The sequence below is a fragment of the Leuresthes tenuis genome, unplaced genomic scaffold (genome assembly GCF_036924035.1).
Source record: "Leuresthes tenuis unplaced genomic scaffold, fLeuTen1.0.hap1 SCAF_21, whole genome shotgun sequence".
Classification (NCBI taxonomy): domain Eukaryota; kingdom Metazoa; phylum Chordata; class Actinopteri; order Atheriniformes; family Atherinopsidae; genus Leuresthes; species Leuresthes tenuis.
In genome coordinates this window covers 5703807-5716201 of record NW_027325375.1, presented here as the reverse complement: position 1 = coordinate 5716201, position 12395 = coordinate 5703807, and the positions used below count along the sequence as shown (strand labels likewise).

The window sequence follows — 12395 nt, the reverse complement described above, 5'->3', positions numbered from 1 at the left end:
TGGCCATCTCAGCAACTGTATTCTATTTGCTCAGGGGCTCCAAAATTCATAGCTGAGCTTGTTCTTATTTACTGAAAACACAGCTCTATCGAGGCACCAAGCCCACGACTTTAACATAAACTTTATTACCAGAGACTCTGTGGGAAACCCCTATGAGGGTAAAATAAAAACAAGGGGAGGGTGGATTAATGGGCTAAAGCAATTAAGCTTTGTGCATGCACACACACACACATACAGGCACGTCCAAACACACACTAAACATACATTATATACACATAAAGAGTGAGGGGCTTCACTTGCCCTGTCTCTGTACATCTCACTAACACACACACACACACACACACACACACACACGCTCCCACCCTCTTCCTGCATTCCTCTCCTGTCTGACACACTTCCAGTAAGCCCACCAGCACTTCAAAAACAGCTCACCACCACCGACCCTCCAGACGAAAGCGCCTGCTAAAAACATGCTCAGCCCTGTCACACACATTAAAAAAGAAAAAAAAAAAAGCACAAACACAAGTTTCTCGTTTGGGGAAGCGGGCCACAGGTGCAGCTAAATCTGCAGCTGGATTTGGATTGCATGTCAATACCACTAAAGCAACAGCATTTACCATTCAAATTATATTTGCTTAGAAAAATAGTTTCTTCTCTTTGAGTAAACACTTCAATAATTCCTCAGCCAATATAGGTTTGATTGATTCAGTGATTATGTATCAACAGGAAACAATTACAGATGCTGAAAAAATAGATTAGAGCTACCCTATCTGCTGATGAGTATCCATTCAGGACGTATTTAGATGGAGCTTTAAAAATTCTCCCAGCCTGCTGTTGGGCCTTTTTGATGAGCTTTGTTTCAATTTAGCAGGGCTTCTAGTCTGCTCCTTTGAGACAGATCCACAGTTGCTTTGTTTCTGTACCTAAATGCTTCAATTAAAGACACAGAAAACAGCAGAGAGGAAACAGAAGGGAGAGAAGAGAAGGAACAAATGAGGGCACTATTGTTATTTAGTGAAGCAAAGGCAAAGCTTTGTGGTGTGTTGATCTCTTCTTTCCCTTCTCGTTGTCATTCCCAGCAGATCTACATCCACTGTACCGCTCCACTCAACCGTCTCATCTACCTGTTTGTTTACTTATTCTCTCACTTCCTGCACCATCAACATCCCTCCTCTGCAGGGTCTCTTTCCCTCTTTCTCTGGATGATTCACTCCTGCATCCCTTCATTTTGTCTCCTCTTTGGTTTCCCTATTCATGCATTTCATAATCCACTCTATCCCTATTAGTGCATCCTCTATTCTTTTTTCATTAACACCTACTGAGAGTGAGACGGTGGGAGGATATTAAGACGGTCATAATCTAAAATGGCTACTGATAAATACAGGAAGCTGAAGAGGAGAGAGAAGGCAATGAGTTGCATTTATGATGTCTGGGTTTATTACCAATTGAAAAACAGGTGTTTCATCGAACTGCTGTCACGGTGGATGCATAATATTAAATGCTCACTGATTCCCAAGTCAAACCCTTTGTATATACTTCAAGAACTAGCATGAATGTTGAAGCTAAAGCACAGCAGAGAGGGCAGGGGAGGGGTTTATATCAGAAATACTGTATCTTTTGCACTGCAGCCCCTAAACCTTTAACTTTTGTTGTTGTTTTTTTTCAAAATACAAACCCTTCTTTTTCTAAACTCCATCATCAGTCTCCACTTCATTTTGCAGCCTGCAATCCAGGTCATACCAATCTTAGACCTTATCTTTGTTTTCCTTCCTCTGAAATAATTGAGGGTGCATGAGGAGGACAAGTATGCTCATTAAAATCTGCAAGTTGAGGAAGTTGTGGTCATGAAAAGTTTCTACATGCCGCAATAGTTACCACTTTCATCACATCTGTTCCCTTTTAGCCCAACAGGAGTGAAAAGCCATTTTTTCCGAAACCAAGATTCACAATACAACATGTTGCAGATTCTTTTGCTAAGTATATCAAGTTCTGTTACTGGAACTAGCTGCTGCTGTTCCTCCTTTGCTGCACTGTGCTAAATTAAAAAATTGGCTGCTTGTTAATGGAGCAGAATAAAATGTTTAGGTCTGCTGCTCATTTCAGAGCCGAAACCCTGACTGGATTTAAACCATGTTTGCTAGAAGAACACATTCACTAACTCACCAGAAGCCTTACTTAAAGGCATAAAAGTCATATAACCAGATAAACAACTAAAAATGTTTATTAATCTCTATTTGTTAGTTTATCTTCCACCTTTTCTTTCCATCCAAATCAATAATATTTGGTTTGAGACCTCCACAGGGAGACAAAGTAGCAGTTACAGTGTTCACTCTCCTGGAGGCGGTTGGGTTTAAGTGGCCATCCCAGGGTGCAGCAGGCTCCCTGATGTGACTGTTAAAGCCACCAGCCTCACCTTAACAACCAAGCTGAAGATGCTGCTGCACGGAGAGTAAGATCTAGAGATGGACGGATAGAACTTAAATAAATTAGTACTTACAACAACACTGCACTGCAAAGATATCATTTAACATAATACTGAGATCCACTAATAAGCAGAAAAACAATAAGAAGGTTGCTTAATTATCTCCTATCGTCTAGTTTATCTTGCTATCTTTTCATCACTTTTTTTTCCACACAAACAGCAGTGAAGTGAAGCTAGCAGATGGTAGAAGGGTAGGAGGCAGATAGCATGGTCCAGATGTTGCTGAACCCACAGTGCACAAGGCAAAGGGCTTTGATCTGCCATACTACAAAGGAAATACTGCCACTGGATAAAGTTGCACTCCTTTATTAAAAAAAAAAAAGTGTGTATGTCTAAATGAAAGAGAAAGATTGGAGTAGCCCGACGAGAGAAGAGATGGATGCTATTCCCATGTGAGAAGCATCAGTGTTATGAGAAAACACCCAAGGGACAACTCAGATGTACCACACAGAGATGCACGCACAAACTCAGGCGCCTCGACGCACACAGTCCAGACTCCCACACATGGCTCTCCGGATTTATCACATGACACGTGACATCCATGCGGGGAGCAACATGCATACATGCACACACAGACATAATCAACCCACACTCTGCTGCAGTAACCATCACCAGCCACACATGATGGGTTGTGAACTGCTTTAACACACACAAGCACGCACACACCCACACATACACAAGAAGTGTTATTCTCCCGATGGAAGAAAGACTGCATTCATTTATCAACCCAAACCAATTCTCCTCTTCATACTTTTTTCCTATTCCAGCATCAGCTGGTTATTGCTTTTGTTGGTCAAGCATCCAAATGAGTATTTTTTTTCTCAGTTGTACTTGACAGCAGTGCCCTGGTTAAATAGAGGTTAAATAGATCAAAATCTCTGAGTGGGGAACACAGAGGAGGCACATGCGGGCGTATTTAGGTTTTGGCAGGCTACTTAACCAGCTCCAAAACACACACACACACACACACTTCAGAAATTAAACCTATTGTTTAGAAGTGAAATATTTAAATTCCCCCGATTGAAGCCAGTTTCTGCACACAGGCTGCCAGAGGTGAATGGGTTTAGATGGAGACTGACTCACCCGCTAGAATCAGAACTGGTCACTGCAGTCAGAGCATACAGGAAACCAGTCATTCGGCCAGCTCTGTCATTTCAACCAGTCAGTTGTCGTCAAACGAAAGTCAAAGATGGACTTTTCGGACAGTCATTGTGATTTTATTTGTTGGATAATGGCCAAATATACAAAAAAATTACCTAAAACACAGAAACACTGCAATCAAGTCGAATCCAGTGACCTAGCCACATACTGACCTGATGAGAGAGCACAGAATTTTTGTTCTTGTTTACATGCAACCCACTCATTGAGCGTGTACTCATCCATTCAATCAGTCAACAAAGTGACTGTTCAGTCAGCCAGGCTGAGCAAATGAAAAGCGGTAAGAGTCTGCCTCAATGACACAGTCAAGTGGTGAAAAGGCTAAAAATGGTGCTCTGATAATGGAGATGACTACACAGTCACCTCACCGCTGTGCAGTTATTCAGTAAGTCCAAGAGAAAAAAGGGGAAGATTAATTAGTCAAGTAGCAAGCAGACAGAAATCGATCAGCCCATGAATCAGTCAGTATACCTGTCAGCTAACAGCCTGGTCAGTCTCTAAGACAGTCAGTCATTCAACCAGGCAAGGTTCAGTCAGATTAGCAGCCTCCATTCAGATGTACCCAATGACTCTGTGAACTCAGCCTGAAATGAGCGTTTATTATTATGCAGCTTTATTTGCCATCACAGTTCCCCTCCAGCCTCAGTGGGAAGTTTATTAAACCCTCTCCCCATGAAAGAGATCAAGAGGCATTTCTCACTATAACATGTTATTACTTTTGTCATGGGGACCTTCCAGATACAGAGAGCAAAGGCCCAATTTGGCTCCGAAGGCTATACTTAAAGAAGTGCACTTCTCATATTCGCGAACCCATCCGAAAGCCAAAAGCAACCAAATCAGCCTGTGGTCAGAAAGACACCAGCTGACCCCTCATAGCAATGTGGTGATGAGTTAATGTGGAGGAATTTGGCTTTTGTTGCAACCCTGGCTATCCATAAAAAAGTCAATTAAGTGATCCATCCAAGTCTGGTTAGAAAGCCATCAGTTCTTTACCCGTCCAGCAAAAAGCCCACAAATTCATTCACTCTGCAGTTCATTCGGTCTGATGAACAAGGCAACAAGGACTTTATTTTGCCATTATAAAGTCATCAAGTCACTAGATTATCCCATCAGTCAAACAGCAGTTTAGCAAGAGCTTTAGGAGAGGAACTCTTTCCCATCTTACTCCCATGTCGGCGAGTTTGACCTCACAAACACACACGCTGCTGTCTGTAATCACCCTGCAGTTACTACACAGCGCACTTTTATTTCTTTTCCAGTGGGGCTGCACAAAATGCATCCTTACTGCAGTATTAGCATGCACTATTACTAAAGCCAGTCCGACTTAAAATAGGACAAGCACAGAATGCTTTTGTGTAGTTCTACAAGCAGCCAACATGCACATGTGCAGGGGTGGAATGCATTAAGAATCATTAATGCAACTCAAATATTTGATTACATATTGCAGTTAATTTTGTCATAACAATATCTAACAGCGATATAAGGAATTACAAGTTTTCCTAATATCAGCCCCTAATGCAGCCCCATTTCACAGCATTTTATGTGACAGCTTGAATCCCGTCTCCTGTTTTTATTGTAAGTGTACGTGGACAGTAGAGCTGGGATAAATCTTTCATGGGAAAGAAAAACACATTATTGTCCCACACTGTGTTTCATCATTTTGTTGTCGGCATTATGCATCCAGAGCACCTCATTCCCTTTACAGCAACTCTGATTTAAAGAAAATTCTAAAAACACGTTTCATGTCTGAATTCTCTCTGTCTGCTTGTCTATTTTACACTCAGCTTGGAGGAGATTCATTTTAGATAATAATCTGAAGTTGATGCTGGTTAACTTAAAATGACTAATAATTGGTCCAATTAATCAACAGACTATCTTATATTATCATTTTATGAGGAAATCCACTGTTTGAAATGACTTAAAATCACATAAATTGTTGCTGCTGATTTCTGATTTGATCGAAGAGCCCTGCTGCTCAATTATAGCGCAAGCGAAACATACTTTGCATTAGTTCTTCAGCAGAACAGGACAAACAGAATCAACTAAAGAACATAAAGAGATTTATATTTCTGGTTGTATGAGGTTCTAGCATTCAATCTGTGTCTTAGACAGTATGGCGATGACCTACTGTATGCCGAACACTTTCAGGCTACATTCAGGTGCAATAGGCATGACGCAAGCTTCCGATGCAGCTGCTGCTGTAAGGATGGTTCCTTCAGGCAAATAGTAAACCATCAGTACATGCACACTGAACAGTCTTCCATTCATCTGAAACATCTGTTCCTTCACATATCTATTCAGTTTGCAGGTCATCCGTGTAGGCAGCAATTCCCAGAGCAACACATAGCACACATATGTACAAACCAGCCTGTTAGATGTTCATTCATCCATCAAACTGCTGTCAGACATGAATCAAGAGTATTGCAGCAAAACACTACCAACAAACATCGGTGTTGTGTGCATGGAATCTATTAATTCACATGCACTCATCGACCCTGAGCATGACGAGACTGATGATGCCGCTCTTACTCATCTTCTAATCTGACAAAGAGCTGTTTTGGAAAGTGCAGACTGTATCGTGGGGGATTTTCCAGATGGTTATTGTGGCTTTTATTTTGATACATACAGACACTTAGATGAATTTAGCGAATTAGAGCTTGTGTGTTTATGAAAGTGAGGATTCACATTGTTGGCTGCAGCAGGGCCAGGCAGTTCAAATCCCCAAGGGGATTTTTAGTCATCCAACCAAAATTCTTTCTCCTTCCCTCCTCGTTTTCCTTTTGTTTTATGCATCTGATTAGTACATTTGCATCAGTGCTTCTGTCATGACCTCGAGGCGGACATTTCTCTTCATCAGTTACACTGAAGAGGGAAAACAAGGTGTTGCAAAATTCCTTTCTTGCAGACAGGAAAAGTTGAACTAATTCACTTCTCTGATGAAAAAGCAAAATGGTAGGCATTCAAAAGTCCTTCACAAGGCTCACATAGTTAGGATTACACTGAAAGTTCTCAGAAAGCCTTCTCTATCCAAATACTGAGCATAGGATACGATTCTGTTGCATTCCTCACTAAAACCACAGCAGCACAGTAATGAGCTAACTGGTGGCTCACGGCGTCCCATGATTTTAATGGAAAATATTAACAATTCGAAAACAAAATTCTATTTCGGGCAAAAAAGCAAATGTGTAAACTTGATCCAATTCACAGTATGACACCAGCGTTGGGGGGGAGGAAAATAACCAGCAATGACTGCAAATGTCAAGGCACTCTTCTTCAACTTTAAACATAGCTGAAGCTCTGCAAGACATGACATTTAGGCTGTCCTCCATCTTTGTGTCCAATAATTTGTCCTGCTCTCCATCTATCTGTCCACCTTACTGCCCTCAAGCTCTCTTCCATCCATTCTGTGAGTGTGTGTGTGTATAACTGAGTTATTAATAGCCTATCAGCCCTCTGACCCACTGTTACATTGCTTGACTTATTCAGAAAAGAGGGTGCACTTATCTGTGCTCAAACTAATATTGTATATTTCTGTACACGAACAGCAGCTTAAGCAGTCACCACTCCTGGTTTTACATACAGCATGATCCTCAGCTGGAATGCATCTATTCAAACTGTGCTGGCTGACAGTTCCTTCTGTGAGTGCACATGAATGCAAAGCCTGACACAGATACTTGACCCAGGCGCTCCCCCTCTGAAGCCCCGTTCCAACTCAATCAGTGTTAATCAAAATTGATTTTCTGTCTGCACCCGTCTTTCAGTTGCATGTAACAGAGTTTTCTGTATTTTCTTAGCAAGCATCCCTGCAGGCATCAAAGAAACTCTGCAGACTCGTACATTTCCCGTCTGACCCGAGTTTTGCATACAATTACAGCTGCCAGAAAGCTGACCGACAGATATTCCACCAAAAGCCTCATCCCACCGCCCTGGATTTAAGCTTCAAACCTCATGAACTCTGAGCATTCGTGAAGTTAGTGACTCAATCTAAATGTTTAAAAATCTGTATAATAGATCTTGATCATGCAATCCATAAACCGCTGTGGTGAGGAAGGAGTCTCTCCATGTGATGTTTTAAATGGCCGCAGCTTGACATGTTGTTCTAAAAGCCAGACCATGTTTGGCCAAACCACAAACAACGGGTTCACATTCACCAGCTCGGCCACCAGCACGAGGGGCAAAAACGAAGCAATAAATAACAAAACCACTATCCCATTTCTTTAATTTTGAGAAACAGCGCATATCTTCTCGTGCGTAGGTGTAATTATTTCCTTCTCTGGTTCGGCGTTGGTCCCCGGGGACAACGCCATCCAGTCACTGCCAAAGCCTAATTCAGTGTCTGCACATAGGCAGTGTTACGAAACAGCTAATCATTTCCACGCAGCCCCAACAAAACCATGGAAAGATAGAGAAGAAGACAGAGAAGAGGGAAGGGGAGGGGGGCGATAAAATAGACGAATAACGGCCAGAGAGGTGGACGAGCAAGAGGAAAATGAGCAGAGGCAAGAGAGAGATTATAGATGGAGTTGAAGGGAAGAGTGTGGACTCGGAGCCAAAGAGCAGAGGAAGAAAAGAGAGAAAAGCAAAAGAGGATAGACAGTAAGGGACAGAAAAAAGGTGTGGAGAAGGACAGGGAAACAGCGAATCAAGGAGAATCTTCCTGTTTCTTTTGCTCTCTCTCTGCAGTGTTTTGATTTACAAAACAAGGTGCAACACCAACCATAAAGACCTGTTCAGCATCCACAGTGTTACCAAAAATCATGCCAAGCCAACCAAATATGGGGCAAGCAGAGAGAGAGAGAATTGTGAAAGAGGAGTTCTGTCAAAGCCAGACAGGGCCTGCAGCTCTTTGCGCTCTCTTACAATTTTTAGAGATGATGTCATTATTCATTAAAAAAAAAAAAATGTGTCAGTGCCTCTGGCACAACCAGAGCAAAGGGAAGAGTGGAAGGTGGGAGTCAAAGGAGGGAAGGCAGGGAGAGATGTAGAGATAGAGACATTGTAGACACATTAATGAAAAGGGATAGAAACACAGAGGACGAAACATTCTTTTTGGGTGTTAAGAAAGAATTACAGTTTTGTTTTTTTACAGGTGTTTCTATTTTTGTTCTGTTTCCTCTTCTTTCCTCTTCTTCTTTCCTTGTCCCCCGGTCCGGTTCAGTTCTATTACATGTCATATATTGTAAACAGAAATAAATAAATGGGCATCAAGGGGAGCTTTACATTTATAAAACTTCCCTTGGCAAAGCAAATCTGTTTGGCATCAAAGGTATTCAGACTACAATTCTGCTGCCATAATGCTGAACAGGACAAGGGGAAAAAAAAGAAAAAGAAGAAAGAATTACAGTATTTCTCCTCATCAATATATATATATATATATATTTATTCTAAAATTTTTAAGTTTAAAATTTAGAAAAAAAAGATCTGAGCTTACGAACTGCAGGTAAACAGATTCTGATAATATTTGACAAACTGTGGCTGTTTCCCTCTGCTCTGGTCAGCCAGCATCCTGTTACCTGCTGAAGCTAAAAGGCTGCTGGCTATGGCATCAAATCTAACCCCACAGATATGACAAGCTCCATTTTCTGTTGTTTCTCCTTTCCTCAACTGTTGTGATAGAGAAAATAACAGTGTAGCTACACTTAATATGGATGAGGATATGATGGGAATGAGAATGAGGGCAACAGAATCATTTTGGGACTTATTGTCCAAACATCGCAATAGTTCAAAGTTAGAGAAATTATTTTGTTTTGTGCAACAAATTCACACAGGTTATATAATCTATCAATATGGAGCAAACCAGAGCAAGGGACAGCTAAGTTTGTCCTTGAGCTAACTTTACTTTACTTTTGCTTGGCTCCCGGGTTTGAAAGTTAAAAAAATGTTACCCCCATTCCAGCTTAAGAGATTTTTCTCTTGTTGAGCTGAGTCATCCTTATGGTTAGCTTAGCTTACCTACACCCCCGTACGCTATTAGTTACTCCAATAGCAGTAAGGCTGGCATCATGTCAAGTGGCAGCTGCCCAGAGAAAACATTTCAAACTGGCACACAAACTTACCCACAAACAAATAGAGAAAAAAACGCGGCGTAGAATGTTAGTGGAAGCAATAACGTCCTTTTAATCTCTATATGAGGCAGCTCCTGCCAACCCCTTCTCACTCCCATCACATTACAGACAGACACCTGGTCATGACCTCTTGGAGTCAGTTTTCAAAGTGTAGTCAGCAGAGTTCAGTAAAGGTCAAGTCACCATAGTTACCCAGAAAATGCAGTACAGGCTTGTTGAATCAGTATCAGCTAAACAACAAGTTTAAATCTAACCCCCCACCACCCAGTCAACCTCCAAATGCAGGCAAAAAATGACATGAAAGGGCTATTCAGCACATTAAAACGTAAAGCATCAGTATGTGATGCCGGTGACCTTTCAGTCATCAAGCAAAAAGATGGCAGCTGCACGTGAAGGTCTGCAAAAACAACTTGTAACTGACCTTAAAAAAAAAATATCCCAGTATGAGAGCCATCTGATAAACTCACATGAGCAGTATATTGGCTCCTATTGGCCAACCGTTTTATAGAAAAGATCTCTGGTGTTGTATTAACTCAGCAGGGCTTAAAGAGGTATCCTTACTCCCTTGTGTTCCCATCCCTAGTTTATAGACCTTTTACCTAAAAGGAAAGCCAAGAAGTCATCACTTGCTTAAGTGAAACAAGCTTTCCTACTACTGATACTGCCAGGCCACAGGAGCTAGAGCATGGGTAAAGCCAGGGAACTCACAAGTATAAAAAAAACGTTTGTCTTGACACAGGAGAAAAAGATGAACGGAGACTGACAGAGACCATCAGCTCAGTCACACTTACACTCGACCCTCTCCTCCTCTATCTCACCATCTGCCCATCATCATTCCATCTCAGCTTCACTGTAAATCTCTTCATCATTCTAACACATGAGATAACAGATAAGTCTCCATCCATCCATCTATCCTTCTTTATGCATTTGTCTTTTCCTCCTTATACGCTCACCTATCTATCTGCCTTCAGGCCCTGTAAAGTCTGCTGGCACACTGAATAAATTTACTGCATTTCACATATCTGCCGATATATATTTCTCCGGTGAGAAAGGTAAACGGCATCAGTGACGTGTTAATCCCTTCAAATCCACTTTCAGATTTCCTTCCTGTTCTTTATAATGTTGGTCTTCAGCCTTCATTTGTTCTAAAGCCTCGATTTGTCTTCGAGCAACACTATTTGTGCCAGCAGATTCACTTTCCAATCAGTGAATAATTCTGAGGCATTGCACAGGCTTTCCTCGTTAGGCTCCTTTTGGAAACTTGATTCACATTTTGCTCATTTTTCCCTCTAAAGTGTTCATTTCATTAGAACTGCCAAGATTTTCATTTTTCTTTTAATTGCCCGGTTAAAGTTGTGCCCTTGCTTCTGTCGTGACCCTATGACCCTTTGTCTTTTTTAAATGGAGTTGCTAAATGGTAAAAGGCTGCGTTCATTTGCTGCCTTACAAATTGCCTCTCTTTCAACTCATTTACACATCCACCGAATCAGGAGAAAAGACACCTCACGATGTACAAGAGAAGCAGCTCGGGATCAGCCCTGTGGACACCCGCTGTTACCCAAAACCCACTCCTAAAACTTGCAGAAACAAGCAGCTCTTTTTCATTCTCGTGCTTGAATTGAGCAACTGGAGGGGAAAGGGAACACAAAGAACATCAGAGGTAAAGACAAAGGAAAAGTGAGCTGCAACTGACACCTTCAGAAGCTAAAGGTGATTCCAATCCTACAAAAATATCATTTTACAATGAAAACTCTGTTTTTTTTTACTAACCTTTCACAAGTCCTCTATCTAAGAAAAAGAAACACTCAAGGATACAGAACTTTTGACCAAATCTCTAATTAATTTATTAATGTGGCTTCCAAAAACAGACTGAAAGCTTGTGTGTGTGTTTTGCCTCCCACTATGACATGTCTGTGTAACAGGCATTACCATTCAGTCTGAGCATTTTCATTAGTTCCTCGAATGCCAAAAAAACCACATGGGTATGTGAAGCAGCTGCAGTAGTACTAAAGAGCTGCGGAGCCGACTGCGGCAGAGAGTGGAGAACGAGGGTCCAAGTGCATGCCTGCGCACATCTGCCCACCAGCTTGGTGTGTGTGTGTGTGTGTGTGTGTTTTATTGAATGCACGTGCAGTCAAACTTGCTTCCCCTTGCGCGTGTATGTGTACGAGTTCCTAAGCGAATAAAAAGTTGAAGGGTCTTAGTTTATGTCCTTGTAGAGTTCTGTGCGCACTGTGCATGTTTTCCATATCAAACATTTTGCTATTCAGCTTAATTACATGTAGTGTAATTACGTAATGGGTTCCCACACCTGCTCCTACAGTTCAACACCAAGCTCTCCCTGAGCATGCGTTCTTTCTTTGTTTTGTTTTTTGTGTGTTTAAATATTCTCACCAAAAACATTTTGGATCTGGTATCTCAGTGGTCTTTAAGTCAGATCTGTTCAAATTATCTGCAAAAACTGAATTTGTGACATCGTTTCAACTTAGTTTGCACATTTGTTTCCCCACAAGTTCAGCGACAATTTGGTAACCCTGCCAAAGAACTATTAAAGAAAACGTGAAAAAGTCCAGGTTACATAATATTCCAAGATGCCAATCACACAATGCTGAGACAGTGCACCCGGTAAATTGCTTCCAGGGGGATATTCTTTTCTGAACTGATGGGAAACATGCAATAACATCCACACA

The 12395-nt window shown here is 41.5% G+C and overlaps 1 protein-coding gene across 2 annotated transcripts in view; it reads right to left on the bottom strand.

Moving 5' to 3' along the window:
- The window catches only part of jade2 (jade family PHD finger 2), a 175479-nt gene that overhangs the window by 109866 nt on the left and 53218 nt on the right, over positions 1-12395 (bottom strand). The window lies entirely within an intron of this gene.